Below are 15,336 nucleotides of genomic sequence, written 5' to 3'. Positions count from 1 at the left end.
TTAGGTTCCAACTAGTTTGTTGGCCTTATGAACCATTAGAGTCTATGTCAGAATGTTAGAATTACATAATGTAAAAAATGTTATCTCTATATGGTTGTGTTTGCTAAATGTTAAGAAAAATAAATTGTTAGGATTTGAATCATTATTAAGTGTACCAATAAGCCAATTGTAAATAGAATTGTGGATTATCATGGACTAAGATAATCTTTAAGTTTTTTAGTAACCAATGGGATAAATGAGTAAGATAGAAGTAATTTAAACATTGGATAGAGATTTTAACTCTTGTTTTTTGTTAATCACTTTTTATAGGGTGTGATAATTTCCTGAAGAAGGCGTGTAATACGCCGAAACGCGCGTCGATAATTTCAATTACTACATGAAGATTTTAAGCTAAAATAAGTGTATTAATTGTTGATTTTTTATGATTGTTTGTATGATTTATTTATTGGATAAAGCAGACACTCTTCTTTGTCCATTTTTTATCTTTCTGTGATGTATTATATCGATGGTGGTGTTTTTAACACTAATGAGATAATTGTAAACATAATTTAATAAAAACTAAAGAACTTTTTAAATAAAAAATAATTGCCTTATTTCTGACTGACTCTGTTGACATTGAATTGTTTAAAGACCGTGTAGTTGCCTAGGAATTGGTTTTCCACATACACGTTTCGATATGCCAGGGAGCTTTTTAATCATGTGCTGGGGCGCCCGCTGGATTCGGACCTCCGTCTGGACAAGGCGCACCGGGCGGGTCCCCCGAGGGCATCACGGCGCCCCCTCCATACATCCTGGTCTGCGTCCAAGACTACCGCACTAAGGAGGATATTCTGCAGAAGGCAAGGCAGATGCACCCGCTCACGTTTCAGGGAACATCGCCGCTGCTGTTCCAGGATCTGGCGGCTCTCACGTTGCACAAGCGTCGCCTCTTCGAGCCTGTCACGTCTTATCTGCAACAGAAGAACATTCCCTACTGTTGGGGGCACCCCTTCTGACTGATCTTTAAGATGGAGAACAAACAGTACCAGCTGCGCTCGGTCTCTGAGGCCTGCCGTTTGCTGGGAATTGAGCCACCAGAGGAGGAAGTGGAGGACCAGAGGGCTACGACAGAGACGGAAGAGCTCCTGCCCCAATGGCGCCAGCAACGGAGGCCGCGGCGGGTGAAGAAACCCCCAGCGACGGAGATTGCAGCGGGACAACGGGCGGCGGTGGAGGCTGTTGCCATAGATGGTGATGCGGATCCTACGGGGTGAGGGGCATGGAGCTTCATGGTGGCCCTGATGGCCCGGTTTGGATGCGAGGCCGTCAGCGGGAGGGAGCTCCCGGATAGACTTGTTGGATTACCCCGTGCTACATTTTTCCTTTCGTCTCTGGATGAAGGACTACTTGTGTGTGAAGTTCAGGTGGGGTGGGGGGTTGGGGTGGGGGGTTGGGGGGAGGTCCGGGGGGGGTCGCGGGGGGGGGGTTGGTCCATGGTTCACTCGTTGCGTTGGATTGTGTTTGGCCCTGTGATTCGGAGCTTGAGGGGGTGGTGGGGTTAGGGTATTCTGGGGCAGAGGTCCTTTGGGATGCAGCGATGGATGGAACAAGGTTATGCCAGTTAGATGACGCCAGATGATTTGATTGTCCTCACGCTAAACGTGAGGGGACTGAATAATCCAGTCAAGCGTAAAGAGATCCTGCTTAGCTCAAGCAGACATTTGCCTCCTCCAGGAGACACATCTCCTCACTAAGGATTGTCAGCGGCTTTGTTCCTGTAAGTTCCCCTTCCAATTCTTCTCCTCGTGCCACACTAAAAAGGCGGGGGTGGCAATTTTGGTGGCTCAAAAGTTCAGGGGCAAGGTATTGGGTAAAGCTGCTGAAATTAAAGGGAGGCTGCTGGTGTACAGGTTTGCAGTGGGAGACGCTACTTACACGATTGGCACAATCTATGGGCCCAATGACGGTCAAGAAAAGTTTCTGCATAGGGCTCTCACTGAAATCACAGACACGACTGACCGCTACATCCTGCTGGGTGGAGATTTGAACGTAGTTTTTGACAACGTACTGTATAGGTCAGCGTACCTCGCAGGTGGGGACGCTCACACCGGAGGGCTTGGCCCGCTTGTCGGACTTGGGCCTCACGGATTTGTGGCGTATGTTCCACCCAGGGGAGAGGGACTACACGCACTTCTCTGCTGCACATAAAACGTACGCGCGCTTGGACTACCTGCTTGTCTCTACACCCACTCAGGCACACGTCACTAGTGTTGACATAGGTACGGCCTCTCTTTCCGATCATGCACCAGTCACGGCAGTCCTCTCTGTGCCTGTAGCGCAGCGCTCACGTAGGGTCTGGCGGTTATGGGAAACATTGCTGTACAGGAAGTAGGTGGTTTCCAAAATTCAGCGCGCAATAGCGGGCTACCTTTCCCATAACAGCAACGCTGACACTACGCTGGCTACGCAGTGGGCCGCTCTGAAGGCAGTTCTTAGGGGGGAGTTCATCTCCATCTCGACGGCGGAGAATGTGGAACGTCGGGCTAAACGAGACGAGCTTACGCAACAGACCAGGGAGTTGGAACAAATACATAGAAGGACAGGGGCCCCGAGGATATGGAGGCAACTGAAAGCGGCGCGCCAGCAACTCGCGGCGTTAGACTGAGACTGGGCAGAATTTGCGGCCTTGCGTTTGCGTCACGCATACGATACAGGCTGGGACGATGTGGGCGCCTATTGGCGCATAAACTACGAGAAGTCACAAGGCGACGGGAGGTTCAGGAGATCGGCGGGAAAGATGGCACTCCGGTTACTGCAGATCATGCTATAGCTAGTGCCTTTAGCTCATTTTATGCAGATTTATACTCTGCCGACCCCCCCGGTGCCCGAGGCAGACGCAGAATTTCTGGCTTCTGTTTCCCTTCCAGCACTGTCACAGGAACAGATGGAGTGTCTGGAGAGAGACATTCGTCCGGAGGAGGTTATCTCTACCATTTCTCGCCTCAAGATAGCTAAAGCTCCTGGGCCGGACGGCTTTCCGGCAAGCTTCTACAAGACCTTCTGTGCCCAGGTGGCCCCGCTGCTTGCTCGACTCTTCACCTCCTTTTCGGAAGAGGGGGCGATAACAGGAGACCTGCTAGAGGCATCTATCGCCGTGATACCCAAGCCGGGCAAGGATCATACCAAGTGTGGAGCGTATAGACCTATCTCTCTCCTAAACGTGGATCTTAAGCTTTATACCGGGATCCTTGCCTCACGTTTGGGCCCGTACATGGGGGGGGGGGGACTGGTTGACCCGGACCAGTCCGGGTTCATCCCGGGATGCCAGACATCTGATAATACCAAAAGAGCCTTCCACCTCCTCGAAAAGGCTGCTTGCACAGAGGGCGAATATATGATACTGGCCATCGATGCCGAGAAGGCATTCGATAGGGTACACTGGCCCTACCTGGAGAAGGTTCTAGAGAAGGCGGGGTGGGCCCGAAATTTCGGACCCGGATGATGAATTGCTATAAGTCCCCCTTGGCCACGGTCCGGGTCAACGGTTGTACGTCGCCCCAATTTGCAATCGAACGGGGTACCAGACAGGGATTCCCGTTGTCCCCCCTACTGTTCACCCTCTATATGGAACCTCTTGCACAGCTACTGAGGGTGGACTTGAATGTGCAGGGAATCAGGTTCGGGGGCGATGTCCATACCATAGGTCTGTATGCAGATGACGTACTGATCTCGCTTTCCAACCCAGGGACTCCCTCCCTGCTTGCTTTGAAGACCTCGCGAAGTTTGGACGGGTCTCGGGTTTCAAAGTTAACATGTCCAAATCGGTGGCCCTTGACTTGTCACTGGAGGCGACCACTCACGCCGGACTGCAGGCGGCGTTTCCCATTCAGTGGGCCTCAGAGGCGGTGCCGTACCTTGGGATACAACTGGCTCCTTCCCTCGCGACCTCGGTAGATATTAACTATTCCCAATTACGACAGAAAATTAGGCGCGAGTTGGGGCAGTGGAAATATTACCCGCTGTCCTGGCTGGGTAGGGTCGCGGCTGTTAAGATGACCGTCCTCCCTCAAATTTTATACCTCTTCCGCACGATTCCCCTTGAGCCCCCGTGGGGCTGGATAAAACTGATGCAATCTGAGTTGTCGCAGTTTATATGGAATGGGAGGAAGCAGCTCCTGAAGATGCAGATAGCGATGTTGGCCCCGGAGCAGGGCGGGATAGGGATTCCGGATCTGGCTACATACTTTCAAGCGACCCATCTGCGCTTCTTGGTGGAGTGGACTAGGTGGGAGTCCGGGAAACACTGGCTGTTTCAGGACCAAGCCATCGCGGGGAGAACCCTGCAGGAGATCCCCTTCATGCGTCAGGAACACAGACCCCCTAATCTATATGCTTCCTTTATTACAAAGGTGCCATTGGAGGTCTGGGACCGAGTGGGGGTTAGCCAGGACCTCACTACTCTCCCATCGCCCCTTACCCCAATTGTGGGGAACCCGGACTTCCAGCCGGGAATGGACGTACGGGCCTTTGCACGTTGGAAGCCTGCCGGCTGCCGCGCTCTCTAACACATCTATGGCCTGGAGGGAGTCATCCCCTTCCTGCAGTTCCGTCAGGAGTTCGGACTGCTGAAACCGGAAAGACTCCGGTATCTGCAGGTGAGGCACTGGGTGCTCAATGACTGTGTGAGGTCCTCGGCGGATAGACGCTTGACACAGTTTGAACGGTGGTTGATTACTCGCACCACAGATAAACAACTGATCTCGGATCTTTATAAAATGCTCATGCACAAACACACGTACACCTATAACGCAGGCAGGGTGCGATGGGAGCGGGAACTGGGGAGGTCCGTCACACACAGGGAGTGGGAGGGGGATATACTATAGGGCGTGTCACTCGGCATACCACATGGGACTCACTGACACCCTCACGAAGGTAGCGACCTACTGGTACTATACCCCTGAACGCCTGTACGAGATGGACCGTGCCAACGACCCCCTGTGTTGGCGTGGCTGCGGTCAAGTTGGCCCACTAGTTCCCATACTCTGGGAGTGTAAGTTCCTACAGGAATACTGGAGTCAGATTCTAACGGATATAGATACCCACTTCGACACGGAGATCCCACGCTTTCCCTCCTATGTCCTCCTGGGGCTTCCTAATGCACTAACCTACCCGTTGAGGTCTCGGAGGGGTCGTCTGCTGGCTATCGCGTTGGGGTCCGCAATGCAGAACAAACTGGCACACTGGCGTTCGGCGCAGATTCCCACATACCAGAGCTGGCTTAATCGGCTTTGGATGATACTTGGCATGGAAAAGCTTTCGTTGTATAGAGAGGGAGCAAAATATGCAGAATTGTGGAGGCCCTTCTTGTCCTTGTTGGTGTCTGAGTTCATTGAGGTGACATGTCCTAAATACCTCCGATTATTGAGGCTGCCGGAGGTGGAGGAGGAAGGGAGCGGGACAGGTGCGGCTCCGAAGGAAGGGTAAGGACAATAGGGGGGTAGGCGAGGACCATGGACCAGGGGGAAGGGAGAGGGGGGGGGGGGAGGGTGAGGGGGGGGGTTTGGTTGTGTTCCGGGTGGGAAGGGGGTTTGGTTTGGGGGTTCTGTTTCTTCGTTCACTTTAACAGGCGGAGGTGCAACTTAGCTCAGGCTGGTTGGAGGGCAGTACAGTAGCAGTGTTGTTTCGAGGGAGCGGCTGGATAGCCCTTGGGGATTGGTGGGGGTGATTGGCTTGCACCTGCCCGGAGATGCTGGACAGACGACACCTGTGGGGACTTCTAGTGTATTCAACTGGCTTATGACGCGGCCGGACCATGCTGGGTTGTAGGCGGCTTGCTGTGTTTAACAATGGTTCCCCCTGATTTGCGAACTGTATGTGCACTGTCCCCTCCATGCCGGCCCAATGGGTTGTTGGCGGAATGGACAGCGGTCCTTTTTCTAGCTCTCTTCCTTTTTGGTCAATAAAAACATTTAATACTAAAGTACTCCCCTTTGGCCTTCATGGCGCCCCGGCCACCTTTCAAAGATTGATGGATGTTATCCTCTCCTCCCATCAGTCATATGCTGTCGCCTACTTAGACGACATTGTCATACACAGTCCAATTTGGGAAATACATATGCTTCACCTAGAAAAAGTCCTTCAATCCCTACGACAAGCAGGCCTTACTCTCAACCCCAAGAAAACAACGTTCGGCACTGATCACATAGAGTATCTGGGGTATGACATACACGGAGGAAAAATAAGGCCCCAAATTAACAAACTAGAAGCTATTACAAAAATCCCTCGTCCCGAAAGGACGTTCGTTACTTTTTAGGTCTTGTAGGATACTATCGCCGATTCATACCCAACTTCTCCACCATAGCGAGTCCTCTCACTGACCTTCTCACGAAAACATATACAAGCAACCGCTTCAGCTGGATAGAGTCCCAAGAACAAAGTTTTCAGATGTTAGAGGGATCTTTGTGTAACGCACCTGTGTTGTCCTGTCCTGATTTTCAGAAAACCTTTGTCCTGCAAACCGATGCCTCGGGGAAGAGCTTAGGGGCTATCTTATCACAACCAGACGACCCTGGGGATCTACGACCCATTCTTTTTCTTAGTAGGAAATTATTACCTAGGGTGACCAAGTATGCGGCAATTGAAAAGGAGTGCTTGGCCATTAAGTGAGCTGTGGAGGCTTTACAGTACTATCTCTTAGGCCGACATTTTCTTCTACTTACGGACCATGCACCACTTACATGGCTCTCTTTCCATAAGGACTCCAACCCTAAAGTACTTCATTGGTTTCTTGCCCTACAGCCTTTTACCTTCAGCACCATACATATCCCAGGGAAGTTGCAAACCAACGTGGACTTTCTGTCTCGGTTCCCCGTCTCGGAATGGCCCGACCGTCCATTCCCAGGGGAAAGGCAATGTGAGGAAGTCACTGCTGGTCCCGGGACTTCCAACATGGCGGCAGCCCTCGACCAAACCGGAAGTTAGGGCAGCGTGCTAGTGGTTGACGCACGCTCCGACGAGATAACGATGGCCAAGTGGCAAAGAAAAGGAACGCCGGAGAGCGAGAGGACGTTTCTGCTACGAGCAGAGTCGGGAGGCAAAGAAGAACCACGGTGCCAAAAGACGAGCCAGGACAGCGACGGAGGAAGCAGTGAGGCAGAGAGCAGCGGTATCTAGGAGCAATCGACCCCAGGAAGGCAGGAGAAGGAGGAGAAGACCAGCTGCCAGGAAGAACGCTCCCAGAGCGCGGCGCTTGAGACCAGTACTCCAGAGGCGAGTGAGGAGGCTGGATCTCCCTTCACCAAGGCCCCGGAGGGCGTGGTTACAGGCAAGTGCCTTTAGCACGTTTCTTTTCTTTTCTGAGTTCGAGGAGAAAACTAGGGTGAGGGGGGATCAACGGGTGCTGACCACATTCACTACCCCGCCTACTGAGGCACTCATCCAACTCTGCGGAACAATAAAGTCAGGCTCTCCTAGGGACCCTGCTATGCCCAAACGTTTGATGGGCAGTTTGCATGTTTTAGAGCCGTACATCAGTCATCTCCTTGATATCTCCTTTGGGACCCATACTGTACCAAATGCCTGGAAACGTCCGGTGGTCCTCCCTCTGCAAAAAAAGCCCAATATAAGCTATGATAGGTTAGAAAATCTTCAATCTATTTCTCTCCTGCCATATATGGCGAAGGTTGCGGAGAAAACTGTGAACCTCCAGCTGATGAATTTTGTGGAAGATGCTTCCCTGCTTCACGATTCTCAGTTTGGCTTCCGTCCACGGCACTCGACGGAGTCAGCACTACTTATGGCAGTAGAGGCTATACGGCAGGGTGTGGATGAGGGCAGAAGGGTAGAAGGTATCACAGAGGCTGCTTTGCGCGCGGATAAGTTTCTGGTGTTGGGTGATCTAAACCTACACCTAGATGACCCTGCGGACAAGGCGGCCGGGGACCTCTGTCAAGAGATGAGTGCACTTCAGCTTGAGCAGAAAGTTAATGATCCCACCCATCAGCGGGGCCACTTAATGGACCCTATATTCGCCAACTGGGGACAGGTGGAGGCTCTGACCCCCGTACCCATCCCTTGGTCGTACCATCATCTGGTGCCCTTTTTGATACACATTCAGGGAGCCAGGTCACTGGAGCAGTCTGTACCAAATCGTCCGAGTCGGAGATGGGCTGCCTTCTCCTAAGCCAGGTTCAATGAGGAACTTGGTGTAGGGGGTAACCCAGGGGGGGGGGTGTGGAGAAAGCCAACACTAATCTGGATCAGCGTATCACTGAGGCCTTGGACCGTGCTGCCCCGCTTGTCCTAGCCAGAACGGGGGGTCGTGCTCAGAGAACGGCACCATGGTGTAGTGAGGAGGTGCGGGCGGCCAAGGTCGCGTGTAAACGCGCAGAAAGACAGTGGAGGACAGCCTTCACCACTCAAACTAAAGCGGACTATGCTGCTAGCAGACGCATCTATCACAGACTAATTAGGAAGGCTAAAACGGCGTATTATGACACCAGGATTAGGGAAGCAGAAAACTCCATGAAGGAACTGTTTTTAATATATAAATCGCTTTCGGCTGGGAAGCCCGCGGCAGTTCCAGAAGAATTTTGCTCGGTGGACAGCTGCAATCGAATAGCAGAGTTTTTTGCTAATAAGGTAGCAAATATCTATTCAGCCTTTCCAAGCAAAGTTAGCAAAGGCCCTGAGTTCGAGGATAAAACTAGGGTGAGGGGGGGGATCAACGGGTGCTGACCACATTCACTACCCCGCCTACTGAGGCACTCATCCAACTCTGCGGAACAATAAAGTCAGGCTCTCCTAAGGACCCTACTACGCCCAAAAGTTTGATGGGTAGTTTGCATGTATTAGAGCCGTACATCCGTCATGGAATGGAATGGAATGGAAAGAAGATTTGTATAGCGCGTTGGCTACCCGGGGGCGTCCCAGCGCTGTAGAGGAAAAGAGATGAGTTGAGCAGAAGGGGTAGGATTTTGGGGAGCAGAGGGAGGATTTAGGTCGAAGTTTTATTGAAAAGCCAGGTTTTTAGAAGTTTTCGGAAAGTGAGCAGATTGGATTCTGATCTGATTGAAAGGGGTAGAGAGTTCCAAGTCTTGGCCAGGTTGTAGGAGAGCGAGCGGCCTCCGCATCTGGCTCTTCTTATGCGTGGTACAGAGGTGAGCTAGGAGGTCGCGGATCTGAGGAGGCGGGAGGGAAGATAGGCTTTCACCAAGGGGGCCTGTTCCCCAGTAAGAGCGATGTGCAACGCACATGTTCTTGAACTCTATTCTGGCTCTCACAGGGAGCCAGTGGAGGTCCTTCAATCTGGCTTTGACTGAGGTTAGACGAGGGATGTCCAGCAGGATTCTTGCCGCGCAGTTTTGAATGATTTGCAGTTTGGCGAGTGTGGACTGTGGGGCGCCAAGATATAGGGCGTTGCCGCAGTCGAGACGCGAAAGAATTAGTCCTTGGACCATGATCCGTCTTGAGTGGAACGGGAGGAGAGGGAGAATCTTTCGGAGCAGTCTCATCAACCCAAAGCAGGTGGCGGCAAGTTTGGTTGCTTGGTGGTTGAAGGTAAGATTTTGGTCAAGCCAGATGCCTAGACTCTTGATTTGCTCCTTGGGTTGCGGGGGGCTACCTAAACAGAGGGGCCAGATGGTATCAATGGATTTCGTGATGTTATTTCCAAGGAGCGTTACCTCGGTTTTGTCCCTGTTGAGTTTTAAATAGGAGCCCGACATCCAGGCAGCGACAGCTTCCAGGCATTTGTGTAGGCTGTGGTGAGAATTGAGGGGGGGGTCCAGCGCTACCACCAGCTGTGTGTCATCCGCGTAGGTGGCAATTTTCACCCTGAAGGGGCGGACAACATCAGCTAGGGGTCTGAGGTAAACATTAAAAAGGGTAGGACTCAGGGAGGAGCCCTGAGGTACTCCGCAATTAAGAGGTTTACTGGAGGAGGTGAACTCCTTCTCGAAGACTTGGAAGGATCTATCTGTGAGGAAGGATCTCATCCAGGTGAGTGCTGTTCCTGACACTCCTATCATACCAAGGCGATGGAGTAGGATGCTATGGTTTACAGTGTCGAAGGCGGCACTCAGGTCGAGAAGGACGGTGGCCGTAGACCCTCCACAGTCCAAGATCCTTCTTGCCTCCTCCGTCACTGCAATCAGGGCAGTCTCCATTCCGTGACGAGGCCTAAAGCCAGTCTGGGTGGGGTCCAGTATGTTGTTGGATTCTAGGAAGTCGGTCAAAACAGAGTTGACGTGCTTCTCAAGAAGTTTGCTAAGCCAAGGTAGGAGGGAGATGGGTCGGTAGTTGGAAGGGTTGGTTTGATCGAGGCTGGGTTTTTTTAATAAGGCTTTGACCATAGCTCTTTTCCATAGGGGCAGGACGATGCCAGTATGGAGAGAGGAATTGAGCAGGTCTTGGATGGTGGGTGATATCTGGCTGATTATCTGGGTGAGAACCCTGGAAGGAGCTGAATCAACTGGTGATCCAGATTTGACCAGTCTCATGAATTTTTCTAGGTTGGTTTGGTCTAGTACCGGGAAGCTATTGAGAGCGTTGAGTGGGACTGTCGTGGGGCCTGTGTTGGTGAAGTCTCTGAGCGGGGTGGCAAAGTGGGGGAAAGAGGAGTTGATGACTTCTATTTTATGGTGAAAGAACTCCGCTATTTCTTCACAATGGGTCTGGGTATTGTTGTGAGCCTTAGAGGTCTCGGGAAGTTGCAGGAGGGATTTGGCTATCCGGTAGATCTCCTTGGGTTTAGACGCTGCCTTATCTATCTTTTGTTCGTAGTATTTGGCCTGCGCTCATTGGATATCTGCTTTGTAATTTTTAATAGCTGCTCTGTAGCTGGCTTTGTCTGCTGGGAGGTAGTCGAGGCGCCATTTTCTCTCGATTCGTTTGCAGGCACGTTTGGCCTCCCGTAGATCATTTGTGTACCATGGGGCTGTTGGATTGCCTCGCTTTGGATGGATACTTTTTAGTGGGAGTACTAGATCTAAGGAGTTGGTAATCCATCTGAGGTAAACATTAAAAAGGGTAGGACTCAGGGAGGAGCCCTGAGGTACTCCGCAATTAAGAGGTTTACTGGAGGAGGTGAACTCCTTCTCGAAGACTTGGAAGGATCTATCTGTGAGGAAGGATCTCATCCAGGTGAGTGCTGTTCCTGACACTCCTATCATACCAAGGCGATGGAGTAGGATGCTATGGTTTACAGTGTCGAAGGCGGCACTCAGGTCGAGAAGGACGGTGGCCGTAGACCCTCCACAGTCCAAGATCCTTCTTGCCTCCTCCGTCACTGCAATCAGGGCAGTCTCCATTCCGTGACGAGGCCTAAAGCCAGTCTGGGTGGGGTCCAGTATGTTGTTGGATTCTAGGAAGTCGGTCAAAACAGAGTTGACGTGCTTCTCAAGAAGTTTGCTAAGCCAAGGTAGGAGGGAGATGGGTCGGTAGTTGGAAGGGTTGGTTTGATCGAGGCTGGGTTTTTTTAATAAGGCTTTGACCATAGCTCTTTTTCATAGGGGCGGGACGATGCCAGTATGGAGAGAGGAATTGAGCAGGTCTTGGATGGTGGGTGATATCTGGCTGATTATCTGGGTGAGAACCCTGGAAGGAGCTGAATCAACTGGTGATCCAGATTTGACCAGTCTCATGAATTTTTCTAGGTTGGTTTGGTCTAGTACCGGGAAGCTATTGAGAGCGTTGAGTGGGACTGTCGTGGGGCCTGTGTTGGTGAAGTCTCTGAGCGGGGTGGCAAAGTGGGGGAAAGAGGAGTTGATGACTTCTATTTTATGGTGAAAGAACTCCGCTATTTCTTCACAATGGGTCTGGGTATTGTTGTGAGCCTTAGAGGTCTCGGGAAGTTGCAGGAGGGATTTGGCTATCCGGTAGATCTCCTTGGGTTTAGACGCTGCCTTATCTATCTTTTGTTCGTAGTATTTGGCCTGCGCTCATTGGATATCTGCTTTGTAATTTTTAATAGCTGCTCTGTAGCTGGCTTTGTCTGCTGGGAGGTAGTCGAGGCGCCATTTTCTCTCGATTCGTTTGCAGGCACGTTTGGCCTCCCGTAGATCATTTGTGTACCATGGGGCTGTTGGATTGCCTCGCTTTGGATGGATACTTTTTAGTGGGAGTACTAGATCTAAGGAGTTGGTAATCCATCTGTTGTAATTCTCGTTGCCCTGGGTAGGATTAGACGAGTTAATGGGTTTTGTGCACTGTAAGGAGGTCTGCCATTCCGGTAGGGGGATTTTTTGCCAGTTGCGTGACTGTTGAGTCGTCGGGGGTTTGGGGGGGGGGGGGTGATGGGGGAGGGTCCAATTGAATGGAATAAGAAAGTGATCAGACCAGGGCAGGGGGGAAGGGTTATTAACGTGAAGGTTGGGGCAGTTACTGAAGATGGGATCTAGGAGATGACCTTTTTGGTGCGTCGGCCCAAGGACAAGTTGATGTAGATCAAGGGCATGTAGACTCGATGTAAGTTCTCTGGCGGTGGAGTCGGTCGGGTCATCCAGATGGATGTTGAGGTCGCCCAGGATTGTAAAGTTGGCAGAGCCAAGTGCCAGGTTTGCAGCGATCGGCGCAAGACTAGAGAGAAATAAACCTTGTGACCCTGGCGGGCGGTATATGAGCATACCGGAGAAGGTATGAATTGGGCTAAATTTTATAAAGAAAGGAAGACATTCGCTGTCTGGAAGATGCACCAGGGTGCTGGTGACTTCGTAATCCGCTTTATGGATTACTGCTAGGCCGCCTCCAATTCCTTTTTTCCGGTCGAGGCGGAGTATTTGGTATCCGGATAGGATAGCTTGTACCAGATCGGGTTCTGAGTGTTCCTGCAGCCACGTCTCTGTGACAAAGAGGATGTCTGGGCTTATTTCCTCTAGCATTAGATAGATTCCCGTGGAGTGTTTGGGAAGTGAGCGGCAATTGAGCAGAAGCATAGAGTATGTTGTGGGTTTCATTGGCGGATGAGGGGCGAAATGAAAGCCACACTTACTGCATGCAGGATGTTTTATAGATGGATCCCATGTTTATAGGCAGGGTAACTCAGGTGCCTGGTTTAGTTGACAAAGGGAGTGGGAGTTATAGGTGATGATCTGGCTAGATGGCCGAGCAGGGGGAATGGCCCCTGGCCTCAGTCGGTCGCGGACGGGCGCAGACGGTCTTACCTTTAGCGCGCAAACAGCGCGCCCGCTGCGCATCCGGAACATACACATGATTTATACTGCCGTTAAGTGGCGACCAGGGGGGCGTGGCCTCTGAAAGGGGCGTGGCCTCCAGGCTTGGCGAAATGACGCCAAGGAGTGTTGGGTTGGAGATGCCGCGTCAGTGCTAGGTCCGCTGCCTTGGACAAATCGTTACCAGTGAGGGTGAGTGGTTTAAAAACACAAGAAATAAGTGACAGTAATAATTTTTTTTTAAAATTCTCTCGCTCCCGGCTTCCACCTCAAGAGCTCAACGCAATGCTTTTGACAGGCGCCCTAAATCGGCGTCTTTAAGTAGTGGTCGGCAGGGGGCGTGGCCTCTGAAAGGGGCGTGGCCTCCGGGCTTGGCGAAATGGCGCTAAGGAGTGTTGGGTTGGAGATGCCGCGTCAGCGCTAGGTCCGCTGCCTTGGACAAATCGTTACCAGTGAGGGTGAGTGGTTTAAAAACACAAGAAATAAGTGACAGTAATAATTTTTATTTTTAATTCTCTCGCTCCCGGCTTCCGCCTCAAGAGCTCAACGCAATGCTTTTGACAGGCGCCCTAAATCGGCGTCTTTAAGTAGTGGTCGGCGGGGGCGTGGCCTCTGAAAGGGGCGTGGCCTCCGGGCTTGGTGAAATGGCGCCAAGGAGTGTTGGGTTGGAGATGCCGCGTCAGCGCTAGGTCCGCTGCCTTGGACAAATCGTTACCAGTGAGGGTGAGTGGTTTAAAAACACAAAAAATAAGTGACAGTAATATATACATATTTTTTTTAATTCGCTCGCTCCCGGCTTCCGCCTCAAGAGCTCAACGCAATGCTTTTGACAGGCGCCCTAAATCGGCGTCTTTAAGTAGTGGTCGGCGGGGGCGTGGCCTCTGAAAGGGGCGTGGCCTCCGGGCTTGGTGAAATGGCGCCAAGGAGTGTTGGGTTGGAGATGCCGCGTCAGCGCTAGGTCCGCTGCCTTGGACAAATCGTTACCAGTGAGGGTGAGTGGTTTAAAAACACAAAAAATAAGTGACAGTAATATATACATATTTTTTTTAATTCGCTCGCTCCCGGCTTCCGCCTCAAGAGCTCAACGCAATGCTTTTGACAGGCGCCCTAAATCGGCGTCTTTAAGTAGTGGTCGGCGGGGGCGTGGCCTCTGAAAGGGGCGTGGCCTCCGGGCTAGGCAAAATGGCGCCAATGAGTGTTGGGTTGGAGATGCCGCGTCAGCGCTAGGTCCGCTGCCTTGGACAAATCGTTACCATCTCCTTGATATCTCCTTAGGGACCCATACTGTACCAAATGCCTGGAAACGGGCGGTGGTCCTCCCTCTGCAAATAAAGCCCAATATCAGCTATGATAGGTTAGAAAATCTTCGACCTATTTCTCTCCTGCCATATACGGCGAAGGTTGCGGAGAAAACTGTGAACCTCCAGCTGATTTATTTTGTGGAAGAGGCTTCCCTGCTTCACGATTCTCAGTTTGGCTTCCGTCCACGGCACTCGACGGAGTCAGCAATACTTATGGCAGTAGAGGCTATACGGCAGGGTGTGGATGAGGGCCAGACTATGGCCCTGATCCTTTTGGACCCAAGCGCAGCATTCGACACTGTAGCTCATCCCATCTTGCTACAGTGTCTGAATGATGGAGGGGTATCGGGCGCAGCGCTTAGATGGATCCAGTCCTTCCTGACAAGCAGATGCTTTCAAGTCCGTCTGAGAGAATGCTATTCTAGGGAGATTAGTTTGGGCCAGGGCGTGCCACAGGGCTCGTCCCTGAGCCCAACTCTGTTCAATCTATATGTCTCCCCGCTGGCGGCGATTGTTGAAAGTCATGGCCTGCGCCTTGTGTCTTATGCCAACGACACGCAGTTTGTCATCTCCCTCTCTCGCATGCCAAGTCTTGCGGCGGACAGTTTCAGAGTTTGCATGCAAGAACTGGCAACCTGGATGTCCCCCAACTGTTTGAAACTAAACGGTAGCAAGACCGAGGTACTCGTGGTGGGGGGAGGGCCAACTGTCTGGTCGTCGGCATGGTGGCCACCCTGTCTGGAAGAAACCCCTGTCCCCTGCCAGGAAGCAAGGAATCTCGGAGTGTGGCTTGATGTTGACCTTGCCTTTGACCCCCAGATTGGCCGGGTGGTGGGGGTATGCTTCGGAGTTCTGAAAACTCTGAGGAAGGTCTTGGACCTTCTGCC

The sequence above is a fragment of the Lissotriton vulgaris genome, chromosome 7 (assembly GCF_964263255.1).
Source record: "Lissotriton vulgaris chromosome 7, aLisVul1.2, whole genome shotgun sequence".
Taxonomy (NCBI): domain Eukaryota; kingdom Metazoa; phylum Chordata; class Amphibia; order Caudata; family Salamandridae; genus Lissotriton; species Lissotriton vulgaris.
This window is presented reverse-complemented; position numbering follows the sequence as displayed.